At 47.6% G+C, this 18,957-nt stretch overlaps 1 long non-coding RNA gene across 1 annotated transcript; it reads left to right on the top strand.

Moving 5' to 3' along the window:
• The first annotated feature begins 3,456 nt into the window (after positions 1-3,456).
• Positions 3,457-18,132, top strand: LOC129651804 (uncharacterized). Its single transcript, XR_008714324.1, has 3 exons — positions 3,457-3,728; positions 17,042-17,207; positions 17,732-18,132. It is a non-coding gene; the product is annotated as an uncharacterized LOC129651804 (long non-coding RNA).
• Positions 18,133-18,957: the final 825 nt, after the last annotated feature.

Below are 18,957 nucleotides of genomic sequence, written 5' to 3' on the forward strand. Positions count from 1 at the left end.
CCCCTCCCTGTCCACGTGAGGGCCATGGACGCAGACCCTCCCTGCAGCCACAGGGGACCGAGGAGGAAACACCCGCCGTCAACGGGAAGCTGTGAGGTGTCATCACTGCTCCTGCTCCCATGGCAACAGGCTGGTCCATGAAGGGAGGCCCGTGGGGCCCGGGGGCTCCAGCTGCAGCTTCCCGAGGCCGGGCTCCCCTGGGACAGATGCCGAGATCTCTGCAGGGATGCAGGCCAGGGCACTGCAGGTGGCCAGGCCAGGGCTCGAGTCCCTCAGGCTGACCCAGGCAGCACCAAGCCAGACCTGACAGGATCCAACAGAACCCTTCCACACTCACTACATCCTGGGTCTTTAAATCTTAGGTTAAATGCCGCCTGCCTGCCCCTCTGCCTTCACCCCCCCACCAAACTGCTGATGCTCCTCCTGAAGCTGGGCCATCTCTCAGAGGTGACTTGTCTGGGCCTAAGTTTCAGCTGGGAAAAGGAATGGCTGATACCCACCCATCTTGTTTCAGCAAAAATTAGGGAACATCATGGAACACGTACATTTTATTTGGGGTGTAGCACATTGGCATTACTTACCAAACGCTAGCACATGTTATTTTGATTTTAATCATCTCTTTAAATGCTTGTATATTATCTAACCAGGTAATAATTTCCATGAAGGAATGGATCAGATTATACAAAAACTCAAATAGAAAGTGCTTTTTAGTTAAGATCCAGGACTTGTGTCATTATGTATATGTGGCATATACATACATTTCCATGGCACCTGGAGTTGTGTCCAGTAAATATTTACCAAAGAATTAAAGTAATTCTTCCAATTTGTTTTCTGGATGGTCCTATAGAAGTATGAAGTCTACAGAAAAAAAGATGTTTGCACTGAACTATACATTCAAAAGGGTATTTTAGCAAAGGCAATGGCATGAAAATTGGAGAAAATGATTTTGTTTCTACCAAGACAGATGTGCTTGGCACAAAGCCCGTATTTCGGGAATACAAAACGACCAGGGTATTGATTCCCATAACAATGTGTGGTTTCTGAGAGCTCGAGGTTGCATCTAAAGGTATGTGTTACTTCAATCGTCTGCAGGTGTGTTGTACTTAATTCATTAAAGATGCATTTCAGAGTCCTTTAGAAAATATTACCTCATCGATGTGAGCAGGGGTTGCCAGGAAGTGTGACCTGCACAGTCTCGAGCCCACTGACCAGTGAACGCAGCCCCACCTGCGGATCCTGCGGGACCTGGCAGACGGGCAGAGGAGGAGCAGCCTCACCATCAGCGCCTCTGAAGTGCCTGGGCCCCTGCTCCGCTCAGAGTTCCTCTTTTTCTTTACTTTTTTTTTATTGCAAAATCTATATTAGAAAAGAATATCAGTTATAACTTGTAGACCTGCCGTTATGCATTGTTGTCGTTCAGTCACTGAGTCGTGTCCGACTCTGAGACCCCATGGACTGCAGCACACCAGGCTCCTCTGTCTTACAATATCTCTGGAAGTTTGCTCATCGAGTCGGTGATGCCATCCAACCATCTTGTCCTCTGCTGCCCCTTCTCCTTTTGCCTGCAATCTTTCCCAGCCTCAGAGTCTTTTCCAATGAGTGTGTTTATTATACAAATATGTGCATATGTATGTCGACTGAAAAAAATGCACAGCCTTAACGCTGAGAATGATGCTTTATTCGGAGGACAAAACTGAGGACTTGAGCCCTGGACACAGCCTCTCAGATGGTTCTGAGGGATGGCTCTGAAGAGGTGAGGGGGGAGCCAGGATCTATAGGAGTTTTTGCAACAGAGACCAGCTAGTCGCAACATCAAAAGATCACTATTCACAAAAGGAAGCGAGACATCTCTAGTTAAGGAGTTTGGCCCTTTTCTATGTGTGGAAAGGTGCGAAGCCTGGGCTCACTGACACCTTTCTTTCGACCTGCACCCCGGCTGCCAGGGCCCAATGGCCTGTGTCTGCACATCCTGGGACCCCCAGGGTGACTGACGGTTGATGGGGGCATTCCCTCTCCACCCTGAGTCTCCTTAGGCCTCACCTTCGGGGGCTTTCGGGGCTCGATGTCTGCAGCCTCCTTTGTGTACTGACGCGGCAGCAGCATTTTTCATTCGCACATATAATGGTCAAGATTTCCCAGTTACCTTTACCACTGTAGGGACCTGGTGTAGCACTGTGATGTGCTAATTTCACCCCCGGGTGCCTGGCAAAGGCCCCAGTAGAGCCGGAGCCCTGCCTGGTAGTGGGAAGCCCAGGAGATGACCTGGAAGCCCAGTGGCAGCTAAGGAAGGGGGCCGTCTTGTGGCCCGAACCCTTCGCCCCCGGTTACTCTAGGCAGCCAGTGTCAGATTATGTTGATCTGCTTGCTGTGAGGAAGAGCCCTACTGCCTGGAATTTGGTGTCAGAGGGGAAAATACAGCAAGCTGTTTCATTTCATTTAGCTGTTGATGCATGTTGATGCATGCACCAGTAATCCCTACGGTGTGGTCACCGGGTCAGTGCCGCACCAGACGCTGGCTCAGAGGGTGGACAGAGCAGGCAATCCTGCCCTCAGGGAGCTGCTGCACACGGCTGCGGTCCAGTGAGAGGAAGAAAAAGACAGCTGTGTTTCTGGGGAAAAAAGAGGGCAGTGTGTGAGAAATTTAAAGCAAAGAGATTTGGTGGGGTAAAAAAAAGTTCATTGAGCTGTTTCACAATTTCATCACTGAAACTACTGTGATTCCTATCAGCACATATCTGGTAATTTACTTGAAACAACAGGAATGTCAACCATCTTGACTGGGGCCCAGACCTGGTAACCCAAGGGCCGGCAGGAAGAAACCCAGTCAACCCAGACCCCAAGCACGGCTGCTGTGCTGGGTATTGAAAGACACTGATACCTGTCTCTAGAAATGACATTTTTAAGCTCGCTTTCGCAGCAACCACACATAGGCGTAACCTCTAGTTGAGCCCTGAGCCGGGAGGCTGCAGTCAGAATGGCGGCTTCTCCCTGGCTGGACCGTCAGGGCGCAGCCCGGCCCGGCCGTGAGGTCAGCCGGAGCCGCGCAGCTCTGCGCTGGGTTGGTGCTCCAGGCTCACCGCGCTGGGTTGGTGCTCCAGGCTCATCGCGCTGGAGCTCCCTCTGCGTTTCCCCAGCTCAAGCACAGGAGGCCTGCGCTGCAAGACCCCGTGGGCCCAGGCGCACCAAGGGCTCGGTTCTGGGTTTTGAGGGATTGGCTCTCCCAGGGCCCCGCAGGGCTGCGATGCTCAGGCAGGTGTCTGGGCCGAAGCCGCTCTCGGAGCATCTTCTGAGACTCACCTGAAGGGAAGACCTGCCGACCCGGCGGGCGCCCCGCGGCTCCCGCCTTGCGGGACTTGGGCCCCGAGCCCGGCTCCTCTGCGGAAGCCAGAGCGGCGGTCGTTCGGAGCGCGGCCAGCAGGCGGCGCTGCAGGCTTCGCGTGACGCGTCCCCCGCGGGCCTGCGGGCTCGGCCCGGCTCTCGCCCCTTCCAGCCGCCCCTGCCGCGGCTGACCGGAAGGCCGTCCCCCGGCCCCCGCCTCAAGGCTCCAGGCGGGCGTCCCCACCCTAACGGGCGAGGGTGAAGTTGCAGAAACCCGGGGCAGCGTCCCACTTGCCCGGAAAAGATCGGGGAGGCCCCTGCAGGCAGCCAAGCCTGTCTCAGCCGCCACTGCTGGTGAGCGCCACGGTCTCCATCGACCACACGAGACGGTCTCCTCTGTTCACCTTGAGGTAAGGCTTTCTTCAGGGTCGAGTTCGCTTTAAAATCCCTGAGGTTGAATTTCGTGATTCAGGTCATTCCGCTCCTTCTCCTCTGTTCGGTGATTTCAGAGTCTTTCTTGGAAGGTCTTCTAGGATGAAGGGACCCGGGTTTCTGTCCCAGCAGAAAGGAGGAAAGGTGCAGCCACGAGGACGAAGTCGTGACAACACAGACACGTGGAGGGGCCGCTGGAGAGCAAGCGGGTGGGAGTCCGACGGCCAGGGGCAGATGGGGGTGCGCTGGGGAAGCCCCCCTCAGCCGACCCAGTGATCAGGCCGGGTGGACCCAGAGGGAGCACCAACCACTCCAGTCTCTACTCGGTCTCTACTCCAGTCTCTACTTCCTCTCTACTCCAGTCTCTATTCCTTTCTCTACTCCAGTCTGTACCCCAACTCTACTCCATCTCTACTCCAGACTCTACTCCAGTCTCTACTCTGTCTCTACTCCACACTCTACTCCAGTCTCTACTACAGTCTCTACTCCATCTCTACTCTGGTCTCTACTCCTGTCTCTACTCCATCTCTACTCCGGTCTCTACTCCATCTCTACTCCAGTCTCTAGTCCATCTCTACCCCAGTCTCTACACCTGTCACTACTCCAACTCTACTCTAGTCTCTACCCTGTCTCTACTCCAGTCTCTACTCCATCTCTACTCCTGTCTCTACTCCAGTCTCTACCCCAGTCTCTACCCCAGTCTATACTCCTGTCTCTACTCCAGTCTCTACCCCTGTCACTACCCCAGTCTCTACTCCTGTCTCTACTCCAGTCTCTACCCCGTCACTTCCACAGTCTCTACTCCTGTCTCTACTCCAGTCCCTATGCCATCTCTACTCTTACTCTAGTCTCTACCCCAGTCTCTACTCCATCTCTACTCCAGTCTCTACTGTAGTCTCTACCTCAGTCTCTATTCCATCTCTACTCCAGTCTCTACCCCGTCTCTACTCTGTCTCTACTCCTGTCAGTACCCCAGTCTCTACTCCTGTCTCTACTCTGTCTCTACCCCAGTCTCTACCCCTGTCACTACCCTAGTCTCTACTCCAGTCTCTACTCCATCTCTACCCCAGTCTCTACCCCGTCTCTACTCCAGTCTCTACTCCTGTCTCTACTCCAGTCTCTACCATAGTCTCTACTCCATCTCTATTCAGTCTCTACTCCTGTCTCTACTCCATCTCTACTCCAGTCTCTACCCCTGTCACTACCCATCTCTACTCCTGTCTCTACCCCAGTCTCTACCCCTGTCACTTCCACAGTCTCTACTCCTGTCTCTACTCCAGTCTCTATGCCATCTCTACTCTTACTCTAGTCTCTACCCCAGTCTCTACCCCGTCTCTACTCCAGTCTCTATTCCGTCTCTATCCCGGGGTCTACTCCTGTCTCTACTCCGTCTCTACTCCAGTCTCTACCCCTGTCACTACCCATCTCTACTCCTGTCTCTACTCCAGTCTCTACCCCAGTCTCTACCCCTGTCACTTCCACAGTCTCTACTCCTGTCTCTACTCCAGTCTCTATGCCATCTCTACTCTTACTCTAGTCTCTACCCCAGTCTCTACCCCGTCTCTACTCCAGTCTCTATTCCGTCTCTATCCCGGCCTCTACTCCTGTCTCTACTCCGTCTCTACTCCAGTCTCTACCCCTGTCACTACCCCAGTCTCTACTCCTGTCTCTACTCCAGTCTCTACTCCCTCTCTACTCCAGTCTCTACTCTGTCTCTACTCCACACTCTACTCCAGTCTCTACTACAGTCTCTACTCCATCTCTACTCCAGTCTCTACTCCAGTCTCTACTCCATCTCTACTCTGGTCTCTACTCCTGTCTCTACTCCATCTCTACTCCGGTCTCTACTCCTGTCTCTACTCCAGTCTCTACTCTGTCTCTACTCCAGTCTCTACTCCGGTCTCTACTCCGTCTCTGCTCCAGTCTCTATCCATCTCTACTCTGGTCTCTATTCCGTCTCTACTCCGGTCTCTACTCCGTCTCTACTCCAGTCTCTACTCTGTCTCTACTCCAGTCTCTACCCCATCTCTACTCCAGTCTCTACTCCGTCTCTACCCCTGTCACTACCCCAGTCTCTACTCCTGTCTCTACTCCGGTCTCTTCTCCGTCTCTACTCCCTCTCTACTCCAGTCTCTACTCCATCTCTACTCTGGTCTCTACCCCTGTCTCTACTCCGGTCTCTACTCCAGTCTCTACTCTGTCTCTACTCCAGTCTCTACTCCATCTCTACTCTGGTCTCTACTCCGTCTCTACTCCATCTCTACTCCAGTGTCTGCTCCATCTCTACTCTGGTCTCTACTCCTGTCTCTACTCCGTCGCTACTCTGGTCTCTACTCCTGTCTCTACTCCAGTCTCTACTCTGTCTCTACTCCAGTCTCTACTCCGTCCCTACTCTGGTCTCTACTCCGTCTCTACTCTGTCTCTACTCCATCTCTACTCGGTCTCTACTCCGTCTCTACTCGGGTCTCTACTCCATCTCTACTCTGGTCTCTACTCTGTCTCTACTCGAGTCTCTACTCCATCTCTACTCCAGTCTCTACTCCGTCTCTACCCTGTTACTACCCCAGTCTCTACTCTGGTCTCTACTCCGTCTGTACTCCAGTCTCTACCCCAGTCTCTACCCCTGTCACTACCCCAGTCTCTACTCCATCTCTACGCCAATCTCTACTCCATCTCTACTCCAGTCTCTACTCTGTCTCTACTCCATCTCTACTCCATCTCTACCCCAGTCTCTACCCCGGTCACTACCCCAGTCTCTACTCTCTCTCTATTCCAGTCTCTACTCCGTCTCTACCCCAGTCTCTACCCTGTCACTACTCCATCTCTATTCCAGTCTCTACCCTGTCTCTATTCCAGTCTCTACTCCATCTCTACCCCAGTCTCTACACCTGTCACTACTCCATCTCTACTCCAGTCTCTACCCCGTCTCTTTTCCAGTCGATACTCCATCTCTACTCCTGTCTCTACCCCAGTCTCTACCCCTGTCACTTCCACAGTCTCTACTCCTGTCTCTACTCCAGTCTCTATGCCATCTCTACTCTTACTCTAGTTTCTACCCCAGTCTCTACTCCAGTCTCTACCCCATCTCTACTCCAGTCTCTACTCCATCTCTACCCCAGTCTCTACCCCTGTCACTACCCCAGTCTCTACTCTGTCTCTACTCCAGTCTCTACTCCGTCTCTACCCCAGTCTCTACCCCGTCACTACTCCAGTCTCTACCCCAGTCTGTACTCCGTCTCTACTCCAGTCTCTACCCTGTCTCTACTCCAGTCTCTACCCCAGTCTCTACCCTTGTCACTACTCCAGTCTCTACTCCAGTCTCTACCCCAGTCTCTACTCCATCTCTACTCCAGTCTCTACCCTGTCTCTACTCCAGTCTCTACCCCGTCTCTACTCCAGTCTCTACCCCTGTCACTACCCCAGTTTCTACTCCTGTCTCTACTCCAGTCTCTACCCCAGTCTCTACCCTGTCTCTACTCCAGTCTCTACTCTGTCTCTACCCCAGTCTCTACCCCTGTCACTACCCCAGTGTCTACTCCTGTCTCTACTCCAGTCTCTACTCTGTCTCTACCCCAGTCTCTACTCCTGTCTCTACTCCAGTCTCTACCCCAGTCTCTACCCTGTCTCTACTCCAGTCTCTACTCTGTCTCTACCCCAGTCTCTACCCCTGTCACTTCCACAGTCTCTACTCCTGTCTCTACTCCAGTCTCTATGCCATCTCTACTCTTACTCTAGTCTCTACCCCAGTCTCTACTCTGTCTCTACCCCAGTCTCTACCCCTGTCACTACCCCAGTCTCTACTCCTGTCTCTACTCCAGTCTCTACTCTGTCTCTACCCCAGTCTCTACTCCTGTCTCTACTCCAGTCTCTACCCCAGTCTCTACCCTGTCTCTACTCCAGTCTCTACTCTGTCTCTACCCCAGTCTCTACCCCTGTCACTTCCACAGTCTCTACTCCTGTCTCTACTCCAGTCTCTATGCCATCTCTACTCTTACTCTAGTCTCTACCCCAGTCTCTACTCTGTCTCTACTCCAGTCTCTACCCCGTCTCTGCTCCTGTCTCTCCCCCAGTCTCTCCCACAGTCTCTACTCCTGTCTCTACTCCAGTCTCTACTCCGTCTCTACTCCAGTCTCTACTGGGGTCTCTACTCCAGTCTCTACCGCAGTCTCTACTCCTTTCTCTCTCACACCACTGCTCCGGCAGACGGTTCTCTCCTCTTGGGTCCAAGTTTGAAGTTTTCTGATTTCTTCCTTTGTTTCCTCTGTGAAACTCTCTCCTGCAAGCGTTCCCCCCCTCAGGCATTCCCTGGTCACTTTTCAGCTCTGTCACCACCTCCAGGTCTGGTGACCGCCACACACTCTGCTTCTTTATTTCAATCATCAGTTGTTCAGCCTCCTAGGGCTCTTTGAGTCTGGGAACCCCCACCTCCCTCAGCCCATTGGCACGAGTCCCCAGACAGCTGCCTGGTCTTTCTCACCCTCAGCCTTGGTCATAGAGTCTCCTCTAGATGAAAGGGCCTCCTGCCTAATCCTGCCTCCTTAGTGATAAAACACACAGCTCAGTTGAGTTCCCTTCTCCCCAACTCTTCTCAGAGTGATGATGCCACGGGCCTCGTGTAGAGAGAGCGGCTCCTCTCCCTCCAGAACATAAGAGCCCCCAGGTGGGCTCACCACCCGGGGATGAAGGGTCATTGGGCAGAGCTGTTTCATTTCCCTGAAACCTGGTGCTTCCTCCCGCCCCGTCGACAGCCAGCCCCTAGGAGAGACCTGCAGAGACCTGAGCGTCACGAGTCCCCGTCTTCTCTGAGGGGAGACCCCCTGTAATGAAGGTACTTCCTGAGAGATCGGGGTGGGAACGAGGCCCTGAATGTGGATGCCTGACCCTGTGGGGTCCTACAACCAGCAGTTCCTGCCACTCCTGGGCGCCTGGAAGCTCTTAGAGTCCCCAACCCAGCCAGGCGCCTGATCAGACCCCAGGTGGCCTGCACCCCCACCATCCACTTCCGAAGCCCCCACATCTGCCTGGCTTTCACTCCTGCGGGAATGGCTGCATCCTGCGGGCACATGGAAGCCTGGGGCGTGGGGGGCCAGCACCTCACCTTGGCCTCCAGGATAAAGGACTTAGGCTTTGCTGGAAAGACCATCAGCCACATTTTGTCTGACTTTCTTCTCTCAGACTCTTCATTCCAACAAGACCATTCATCCATCAGTCGGGAAAATCCTTGCCTTAATCCCAATCATAGCATTAATTGTGAAAAACACCCCACGGAGCTGAGAGGTTTGAAAACTAGTAACAGCTGCTAAGAAAAGTGTGATTTCTTTGGCTTTATTTTAAATACATGTGTACATATTACATGAAACACACAAATATCATACATGTAGTAGGAAAAGGCCAAGTGGTAGATATGAGGAAATATTTCTAAGATCTTTAATTTTGTGAAGCAAAACTACATTCATCTACAGCTAAAATTGTCATTTTAAATAGTAAGCTAAACATAGAATTTAAGAATAGGATTATAAAGCTCTTTATATTCATAAAATAATTAAAACAAATTTCATAAAGTAACAGGGATTTTAGTCATTGTGAAATACATAAATGTAAGGTTGTGATTCTTTAAAATTCAGTTTACTTACAATAGCACATTGACTGTGTCAATGACAGACGTTTAAGGTAGCAGATTTGAAGTCTTAGTAATACAAATATAATTGATTTTAAATGTAATGTTTCATGGTATTTCATCTAAACAGTTAATCTCAATCCTCTGCAGTTACTATAGTGAGGTGTTTGGTATGTATTTTGCTCTTGTTGTAATAAATGTTCAGCACCACCTCATATATCAGAGGAGACCTGGACCCTTTAGGAAGGGGTGCAGGAAAGGGGAGGGTGGGACTACTTATGACCCAGACGTGTGCGTTCAGGGCACCATTTTTCCTTAATTACGGCCTGCGTAAACCTCACACTGCATTTGCCAGAAAACAGACTCATTCACACAACACTGAGAGGGAGACAAAGGCAACTAGCTTGACATTTAATTCAGCAGGTTCTAAAAATGTGAGTAGAAACAAATAGAAAGACTCAAGACTTGGAACCAGGGACACAATACAATCCTGAGGTCAGGCAACCAAAACAGAATGGAATTAAAGTTAGCCACTGAACAGCAACAACAAAAACAAAGTAAAATATATTGAGGATATCAGTGTGAACTGTAGTGGGGGAGACAGTTTTATCAGGAAATCGCTGAGGTCGAAACCCGACTGCGGGGACTGGGCGGTAAACAGGTAAGCAGGTAAGCAGGACGGCAGGTTGCACGGGAAGTGCGCCCTTGGCTCCTGGGGATGTTCGCCTCCCACGCTCTCCGCTGCCTCCCTCCATCTCACTGGGCCTCACTCCCTCCTGGAAGGAACTGCAGGCACTCGACAGTCAAAGGCATATAAACATCCATCTGTGTCTGGGAACACGTGCCGGAGCCTCACACGAAGGGAAGCTGGTAGAACATCTTGTTGGGATTCACTTTTGAACTTTTTTGCATTTGAAATGGAAAATGAAGAAATGTAGAATTATACATATCAGTTCAGTTCACTCAGTCGTGTCCAACTCTTTGTGACCATGGACTGCAGCACGCCAGGCCTCCCTGTCCATCACCAACTCCTGGGCTTGCTCAAACTCATGTCCATTGAGTCAGTGATGCCATCCAACAATCTCATCCTCTGTCGCCCCCTTCTCCTCTTGCCTTCAATCTTTCCCAGCATCAGGGTCTTTTCTAAGGAGTCAGTTCTTTACATCAGGTGGCCAAAGTATTGGAGCTTCAGCTTTAGCATCAGTCCTTCCAATAAATATTCAGGACTGATTTCCTTTAGGATTGACTAGTTTGATCTCCTTGCAGTCCAAGGGACTTTCAAGAGTCTTCTCCAACACCACAATTCAAAGGCATCAGTTCTTCGATGCTCAGCTTTCTTTATGGTCCAACTCTCACATCCATACATGACTACTGGGAAAACCATAGCTTTGACTATATGGACCTTTGTTGGCAAAGTAATGTCTACTTTGTACTATTTTTAGATAAAAGTCCAAGAAGACAAATAAAAGCTGTAAAGATTTTAAAAAAATCCTATTACTCTTTGAAGATGATATGTTTGTTTACTCAGTAAAACCAAGAGATTATAATAAAGAAAACTACCACTTTTTATTGAGTGAAATTATAGAACAATCAGGGATTCATATATAACATTCATGGATAGGAACACCTATTAGCAACAAGATGCCTTCTGCTTACAAACGAATTACAAATTCTCTCTGGTTCTAATAAAAATTCCAACAGGTTTTCACATGGACCTTGAAAATGGCACCTAAAAACTTATAAACAAAATTAAAAAGTGGAGTGATGACATTTCCTGCTCGGTATCAAGGTGCTATGATAGTTAGAATGGTTTTGTTGTTCAGTTGCCCAGCCGTATCCAAGTCTTTGCGACCCCATGGGCCGCAGCGTGCCAGGCCTCCCTGTCCCTCACCATCTCCTGAGTTTTGCCGAGGTTCATGTCCATTGCATTGGTGATACCATCCAGCCATCTCATCCTCTGACACCCTCTTCTGCCCTCAGTCATTCCCAGCAGCAGGGATTTTTCCAGTGAGTCAGCTATTCACATTAGGTAACCAAAATACTGGAGCTTCAGCTTCAACATCAGTCCTTCCAATGAGTATAATGATAAGTATACTGAAATAAAGATAACCTCACCAGTAATCAGGATGGTGCAGAATAAAACTCTGTGATACCACTTACATTCACCAAGTGGTTAAAAAATACACAGTCTGGAAATACCACATTCTGGTCAGTGTCTAAAGTCACATGAGATCATGAAGTGTTGCGTTGAGGGTAAACGTCCCAAACACCTGTTTTTATTGTTTAGTCACTAAATCGTGTCTGACTCTTTCCAACCCCGTGGACTGTAGCCCACCAGGCTCCTCTGTTCATGGGATTTCCCAGGCAAGAATACCAGAGTGGGTTGCCATTTCCTCCTCCAGGGGATCTTCCAACCCAGGGATTGAATCCGAGTCTCCTGCTTTGCAGGCAGACTTTATTACTGAGCCTCCAGGGAAGCTTCCGCCCAACACCTGAGACAGCCGCTTAAAACTAGTGAACACGGTGAACATCTGCCCATCCCCCCCACGGCTGCACCTTGAGGAATTTATCACACAAATCCCAAGCGGACGTAGAATCATCTTCATGGCCAGGTTATTTGTAAAAGAGAAACACTGGAAATGTCAGGGACCATTACAGGAGAATGGAAAAATATATTGCATTATATCCTTTGCAGAGAGCCGTAATATTTTATTATCAGTTAGGTATTATTTTTTCTTAAAGAAACTAAGTTATCCTGATTGGATCCTTCAAGATTTCAAGATACCAAATTATCATAATTTAAAATTCCGTCCCTAACAAAAGTATTTGTTTTATGCATTTCCCTCTTAAATAAATTGATTTCCTTTTCTTCTCTCCCACAACCCCCTCCCCACTCTACAGTTAGGAAATGAAGATATTTTCTGTGCTTTCAATTTTCTTAAAATCCAAGCAAACCAAACCAATATTTCTAATCTTATAGTGTTTGAAATGAGAAAATCTAGCACCTTAAAATGTAGGTTCCCACTTGGAGTAAATAGCAGGGAATTTTTTAAAATCAGTTTTAGCAATCCTGGACCTACTGAAGGCACCCAAACTTATAAGCAATGGTTCAGCAGGTTTGCCTGTGCACATGGAAAGAGACTGCGAATGCTCACGTGATGCCTGCTTGACCTCAAAGCCTGTGATCCTGCCTTCTTCATAGATTACACCTTCTACCCAATAAAGATGCTCTTCACTGTTATTGGGAAAAAAAACAAAAACAAAATGAAAAACCCTTAACATAAACATCATGGACTACAGAAGCTGAGTTGTCTCTCCAATGTGTATATGTAAACAAGCATTTTTCCTTTGTTTTCTTTTAAGCAATACATATTCTGTACTCTTGCCTGGAAAATCCCATGGACGGAGGAGCCTGGTAGGCTGCAGTCCATGGGGTCACTAAGAGTCGGACACGACTGAGCGACTTCACTTTCACTTTTCACTTTCATGCATTGGAGGAGGAAATGGCAACCCACTCCAGTGTTCTTGCCTGGAGAATCCCAGGGACAGCGGGGCCTGGTGGGCTGCCGTCTACGGGGTCGCACAGAGTCGGACACAACTGAAGCGACTTAGCAGCATCAAGTTTTTATGATTTGTTCTGGGTTTATTTGTGTTTATTCTCTAATCATTTCTCTACATATTTTTCATACCTTAGTTTTTTTTTTAATTTTATTTTATTTTTAAACTTTACATAACTGTATTAGTTTTGCCAAATATCAAAATGAATCCGCCACAGGTATACATGTGTTCCCCATCCTGAACCCTCCTCCCTCCTCCCTCCCCATTCCATCCCTCTGGGTCATCCCAGTGCACCAGCCCCAAGCATCCAGTATCATGCATCGAACCTGGACTGGCAACTCGTTTCATACATGATATTTTACATGCCTCAATGCCATTCATACCTTAGTTTTAATGGAGTGCTATTCTAAAACATCTCTTTTAGACAAACTATTTTTTTTGCCACTTCCAAACCTGAGAGTTACAGCTCTAAATATGAAGTCATTTTGCTGAATTTTATTTGATAACCATAATACCGTATTACTTATATTTCTAATAATCAGATATTTATTTCTAGTAAAAGTTTCCAGTATGGTTTGAGGATAAATACTGTTTAATTATAAACAGTTTGATAACCATATTTGATAACCATAATACCATATTACTTATATTTCTAATAATCAGATGTTTATTTCTAGTAAAAGTTTCCAGTATGGTTTGAGGATAAATACTGTTTAATTATTAGTATAAAGACGATTTTGCATAGTCACAATCAGGTTGTATTTAGTTGCTGATGGGTTTTCCTCCTAGGAGACTGAGTTCCAGGAGTGTAAGAACTCTGCCTGTTTTCCTTATCACAGATTTCCCTCAGGCACGTAGTAGGGGAACAAGCATTCCTGGGTTTGCTTACAGCAGTTAAGTAAATTCCTACCACCGCATGTATTAGCATGGAAGCATCTCACAAGAGCCACTGAACCAGAAAACCGCTCGTCTCCCTGTCACAAGCAGCCAATCCCTATTTTATTAGGGGTTTGTGTGTGTGACACACACGAGAAGAGGCAAACATCAACCTGAGGCCGGTCATTTTAAAAACTGAGGCCATCAACTTAAAAATAGGAAAGAAAATGCTGCATTTCTTTCCTATTATTATTTATTTTGTCTGCTGGTTATTATGGAAAACAATTTGTTAATAGATGAGGGGTGTGTTGAAAAATCATCTGCTCTTGGTCAAAGAAATAATATGCTATCGGTGCAAAGCCATTACAATATTATTTTATGCTAATTCTCCAAGTCACAAATAGTCCATAAAGACATTTTAAAAGCATAAGCAGGAGGTAAGCAAGTTTTCTTAGGGAAGTTTATTGTTAAGGGGACCAGAGATGCAGAATTATAGCTACACTGAAAAATGATCTATATACATTTGTATATATAAAATATAGATTTAATAGATGAAAGATACAATATATAACCTAGTTCCTAGAATTTTAAAGCTAGTTACAAACTAAAGCATCAATAATTTGTAATTGAAGTTTTATAGAGTTTTTACTTTATTTAAGGCATGAGATAATCAGTAAACATTTCATAAAAAGAAACTTACCTTTTCTGCTTCCTGTCTCACACCTTCCTGAACATCCTGCTGGGAACACTGGACTATAAAATTTTAATCTTTTATTGTGGTTGAATTTGTAATAACTGAAAAAGTGACTCTAGGTATATATTTTTTCTGAAAATATTCTCAATATACAAATTCCAACAACTTTGAAAATCACATGGCTTTGTAACCTTGGGAGATTAGAATTATTTTAAAATTTGCACATGAATTAAAGATTTTAAAATATATTTATAGTCTCAACATTTTACAGTCAGCTAATTCAAATGAAATGCCCTATAACTGCACTTGATTTCAAAATTCTTTTGAGGCGTCTACTTTTTTATTCCTGGTGGCTTGGGTAACCCCACTGCCTGATCGGGTGACAGTCCCGGGAGGCCTGCAGCGACCGTATCCCGTGCGAGGGTGGGATACCCTGGCTCCATCTCCCCGTGGAAGCGTGAACTCTGGTGAACCCGCCCGGTTCCTGCCATCTCTAATCCCCTTGGCGCTCACCTGACGGGCCGCTTTGGCGTCGGCTCTCAGAAGACCCTCTGGTGCTGGCGATGGTCCAGCCTCATCACACCTGCGGGGACTTTCTGACACTCCTGGCTGCAACCCGGCTGGAGCCCTCCAGACACCCCGGGCCCTTCTGCCTCCTCCCCTTCAGTTTGCTCAGCTTTCCAGTGCAGAAGCCACAGTCTGGGGTCAGACAAGCCTGTGTGAGGGGTTTTGTCTTAATTTCAACAAGGAGCGAGCCATAGGCTGCCAAGGTCAATCAGGCCTGAATTCCTTCACGCATGAGGCGCATGGCACAGGGCTGAGGCACTTTCTCACACAGCGACTCAAGTCAACACAACACCATCTTTTGTCTTCTCAATGGGTCCTTTATTTAGTGTATTTATTGAACGTCTCCTACTTGAAGGAGTTTGAAAGACAGTGATAGAGAAGCGATCAAAGCTTCCAGAGGCAATTGTGGTTGTTTGCAGTTATTGATGGGATTTCCTCTGAGTATGATTCCAGTGGTGGATTTTAGACGGCTTTCTGTCAGGAATAGGTGTACGGTGTGATTCTATTTGGAACCCTGGAGACGATCAGATAAATCCCACTATCCTGAATGTGGCCCCGGAGCACCCTGTTGGCTTCCTGGTACTGAGCCTCCTGGTAGAGCAGAGGGCTCTGCTCCGGGTTCTCTGAAGACGTCCTGTGGTGGGTTTGTCCTTCTGACACACCTCCTGATGGTTGTGGTCAGTCCTGTGCTGACTTCACAGGGCAAGGTGGGGGCGCGGGTGAGTCAGTCCTGGAGCAGGATCCGGAACTTTTATGTGGGTTTCCCCTGGTGGCTCAGACAGTAAAGCATCTGCCTGCAATGCGGGAGACCCAGATTCGATTCCTGGGTCAGGAAGATCCCCTGGAGAAGGAAATGGCAATCCACTCCAGCACTCTTGCCTGGAAAATCCCATGGACGGAGGAGCCTGATAGGCTACAGTCCATGGGGTCCCAAAGAGTCGGACACAACTGAGTGACTTCACTTTCCCAGGGTTAAGTCTTGAAATCTTGAAAGAACTCATGAGCATAACTTTCTAACTCCTGAACCATTGGCGATTATTCATTACTTTAAATTTTTCTACATTAGATATTTATATTGTCTTTAAAAATGAGCTTCTCTAGTGGCTCAGTTGATGAAGAATCTTCCTGCAGTGCAAGAGATTCAGTTTTTTTTTTTTTTTTTTTTTTATTTTTATTTTTATTTTTTTTAATTTTATTTTATTTTTAAACTTTACATAACTGTATTAGATTTGCCAAATATCAAAATGAATCCGCCACAGGTATACATGTGTTCCCCATCCTGAACCCTCCTCCCTCCTCCCTGGGTTCAATCCCTGGGTCGGGAAGATCTCCTGGAGAAGGGAATGGCAACACACCCCAATATTCTTGCCTGGAAAATCCCTTGGATGGAGGAACCTGGTAGGCTAGAGTCCATGGGGGTCTCAAAGAATCGGACATGACTGAGCAACTTCACTTTCACTTTATATATTATAGATATCAGCTTGGGGCTGGTGCACTGGGACGACCCAGAGGGATGGAATGGAAAGAGATTCAGTTTTGATCCCTGGGTCGGGAAGATCCCCTGGAGAGTGGGATGGCAGTCCACTCCAGTATTCTTGCCTGAGAATTCCAGGGACAGGGGAGCCTTACAGGCTACAGTCCATAGGGCTGCAAAGAGTCAGACATGCCTGAGCGACTAACTAAAAATGTTAAATGAACTTTGGCCAGTTGTGTTTTTTCATAAATTTATCCATTTTACTGATATTTTCAAGATGATTACTCCTCAGCTGTGTCTAGTATATGTCAGCCATCCCCAAACCTGCCAGCATCCCCTGCAGACACAATCCCAGGTGTCTGCTCAGACCTCAGAGGGAAACACCTTTCAGCCAGTGGGTGGGGCTTTTTCCTCCAACCCACTGGTTGTGAGTTCAGCCAAAACCCTGGTGCATTTGCTAATCATTGCCTTGATTACTCATAATCTTCCTCTTGTTTATTTGCAGACATCTTTATATATATGGACTTCCCTGGTGGCTCAGACGGTAAAGCGTCTGCTTACAATGCAGGAGACCCGGGTTCAATCCCTGGGTCGGGAAGATCTCCTGGAGAAGGGAATGGCAACACACCCCAATATTCTTGCCTGGAAAATCCCTTGGATGGAGGAACCTGGTAGGCTAGAGTCCATGGGGGTCTCAAAGAATCGGACATGACTGAGCAACTTCACTTTCACTTTATATATTATAGATATTAATCTTCTCGTATTTATGATTGTTAAGTAAATTCTCTGTATCAGTATTCGCAAAAGTAATCTATGCTCAGCATTTATATGGTGGGTAACAAAAAACTTTCAAGTTGTTTCAAAACATAATATGTGGTTAAATTATCCCGTTGCTCTGGATTTTTCTGCTATAAAGAAATACCTCGAAGACCCATTTGGATAATTCTCAGTGAACAGTTGGATTATTCACAGCTGCACACATAAAAACAGTTTAGGCTCATGAATTCTATTGCATTGTGTCCCACTAACAAAAGGCCTTAAAAAGCTTGTATTTATTTATTTTTAATGCCTCATAAGAAAGCACCAGTAAGTAATAAAGCAGGCCATGAAGATTCTGGAATTATCTGTTCCCATCACACGTTCTCTTGCCTTTTGGGATTCATGTCTGCTTTGTTTGTTTTTCACCAAAACCCAGGAGCAGGGGTTGCGAGTCGGGACGTTCTGAATGTTTGACCCTCACGATTATTGCTGCTGGGACACGGTCATCTTCTCTGGAACCGCTTATTAAAACAGCTTGCAGACCTCCCAGACCTTCATTGCCAGGAAACATCAGGCTCAGCTCTGCGGATCAGCTGAGACTTCGGGACTGACGGCTGAAACATAAACAGCAGAGCCTCACTCGGGCGGGTGGCATGAGGGCTGGTGCCCCAGGCAGACTCGGGGGTCACCTGCTTCCTCCCTGAAGCCCCCGCTGCCCCCACCACAGGGACCCCCATCCAGATGTGCTGTCAGGCCTCCTGGGAAGTAGTCAATGTGACAAGGTTTTTTCCATCAAGAATTCAAAACTCAGAATAAAACCTCTGCTGTGTTAGTTAATAAACCTGAAAGAAAGAAAGTGAAGTTGCTCAGTTTTGTCCGACTCTTTGCGATCCCATGGACTGTAGCCCACCAGGTTCCTCCGTCCATGGGATTCTCCAGGCAAGAATACTGGAGTGGGTTGCCATGTCCTCCTCAGGGGATCTTCCCGACCCAGGGATCAAACCCAGGTCTCCCACATTGTAGGAAGACGCTTAACCGTCTGAGCCACCAGGGAAGTTCAGTTAATAAACCTAAACACTCAAAATCATAGTGTTTACACACTCCATGCTTACTAGGAAAGTGTAATAATAGTTACTTAATAATCATTAATAGTCTATTTCTGAGTATGATATAAACTATACTAGAGGGTCAGCAAGGTGTAATTAATACAAGTGGGTCGATTTCAAGACATGACGGTCACCAGAGAAATCTTGCCTGGAGTGTGTGTCTGGCGCTTGCGGCTTCTTGCTGAGTTGCCCAGTTCCCAGGGGCCACGGCTTCCTGGTCAGAGGTGGAAGTTCCCTAATCTGACAAAGTGGTGACAAGCATGGAACAAGACAGCCACCTGCCAGCACAGTTTGCTTTCACTTATTTTTGGGCCGAAAGCCAAAAAAATTACATTAGTTATCCTCTCAAGAGCAGGAAAAGGAAGTCTTCTGAGAGTTACAGTGTCTGCGTTCCACAGGAGCAGGAGCAGCGGGCAAGGGGGCAACTCTGCCCAAGAGGAGTTGTTCAGACGTTAGCAGACGCTGTTGCAGGCTTCAAAGTCCTCACAGCCTCACAGCGTGATTCTGGGAGTTTAGAGACAGATTCACGGTGCTGTCCTACAAGGCTGCGGGCTTT

Source organism: Bubalus kerabau, chromosome 4 (assembly GCF_029407905.1).
Source record: "Bubalus kerabau isolate K-KA32 ecotype Philippines breed swamp buffalo chromosome 4, PCC_UOA_SB_1v2, whole genome shotgun sequence".
Lineage (NCBI taxonomy): Eukaryota > Metazoa > Chordata > Mammalia > Artiodactyla > Bovidae > Bubalus > Bubalus kerabau.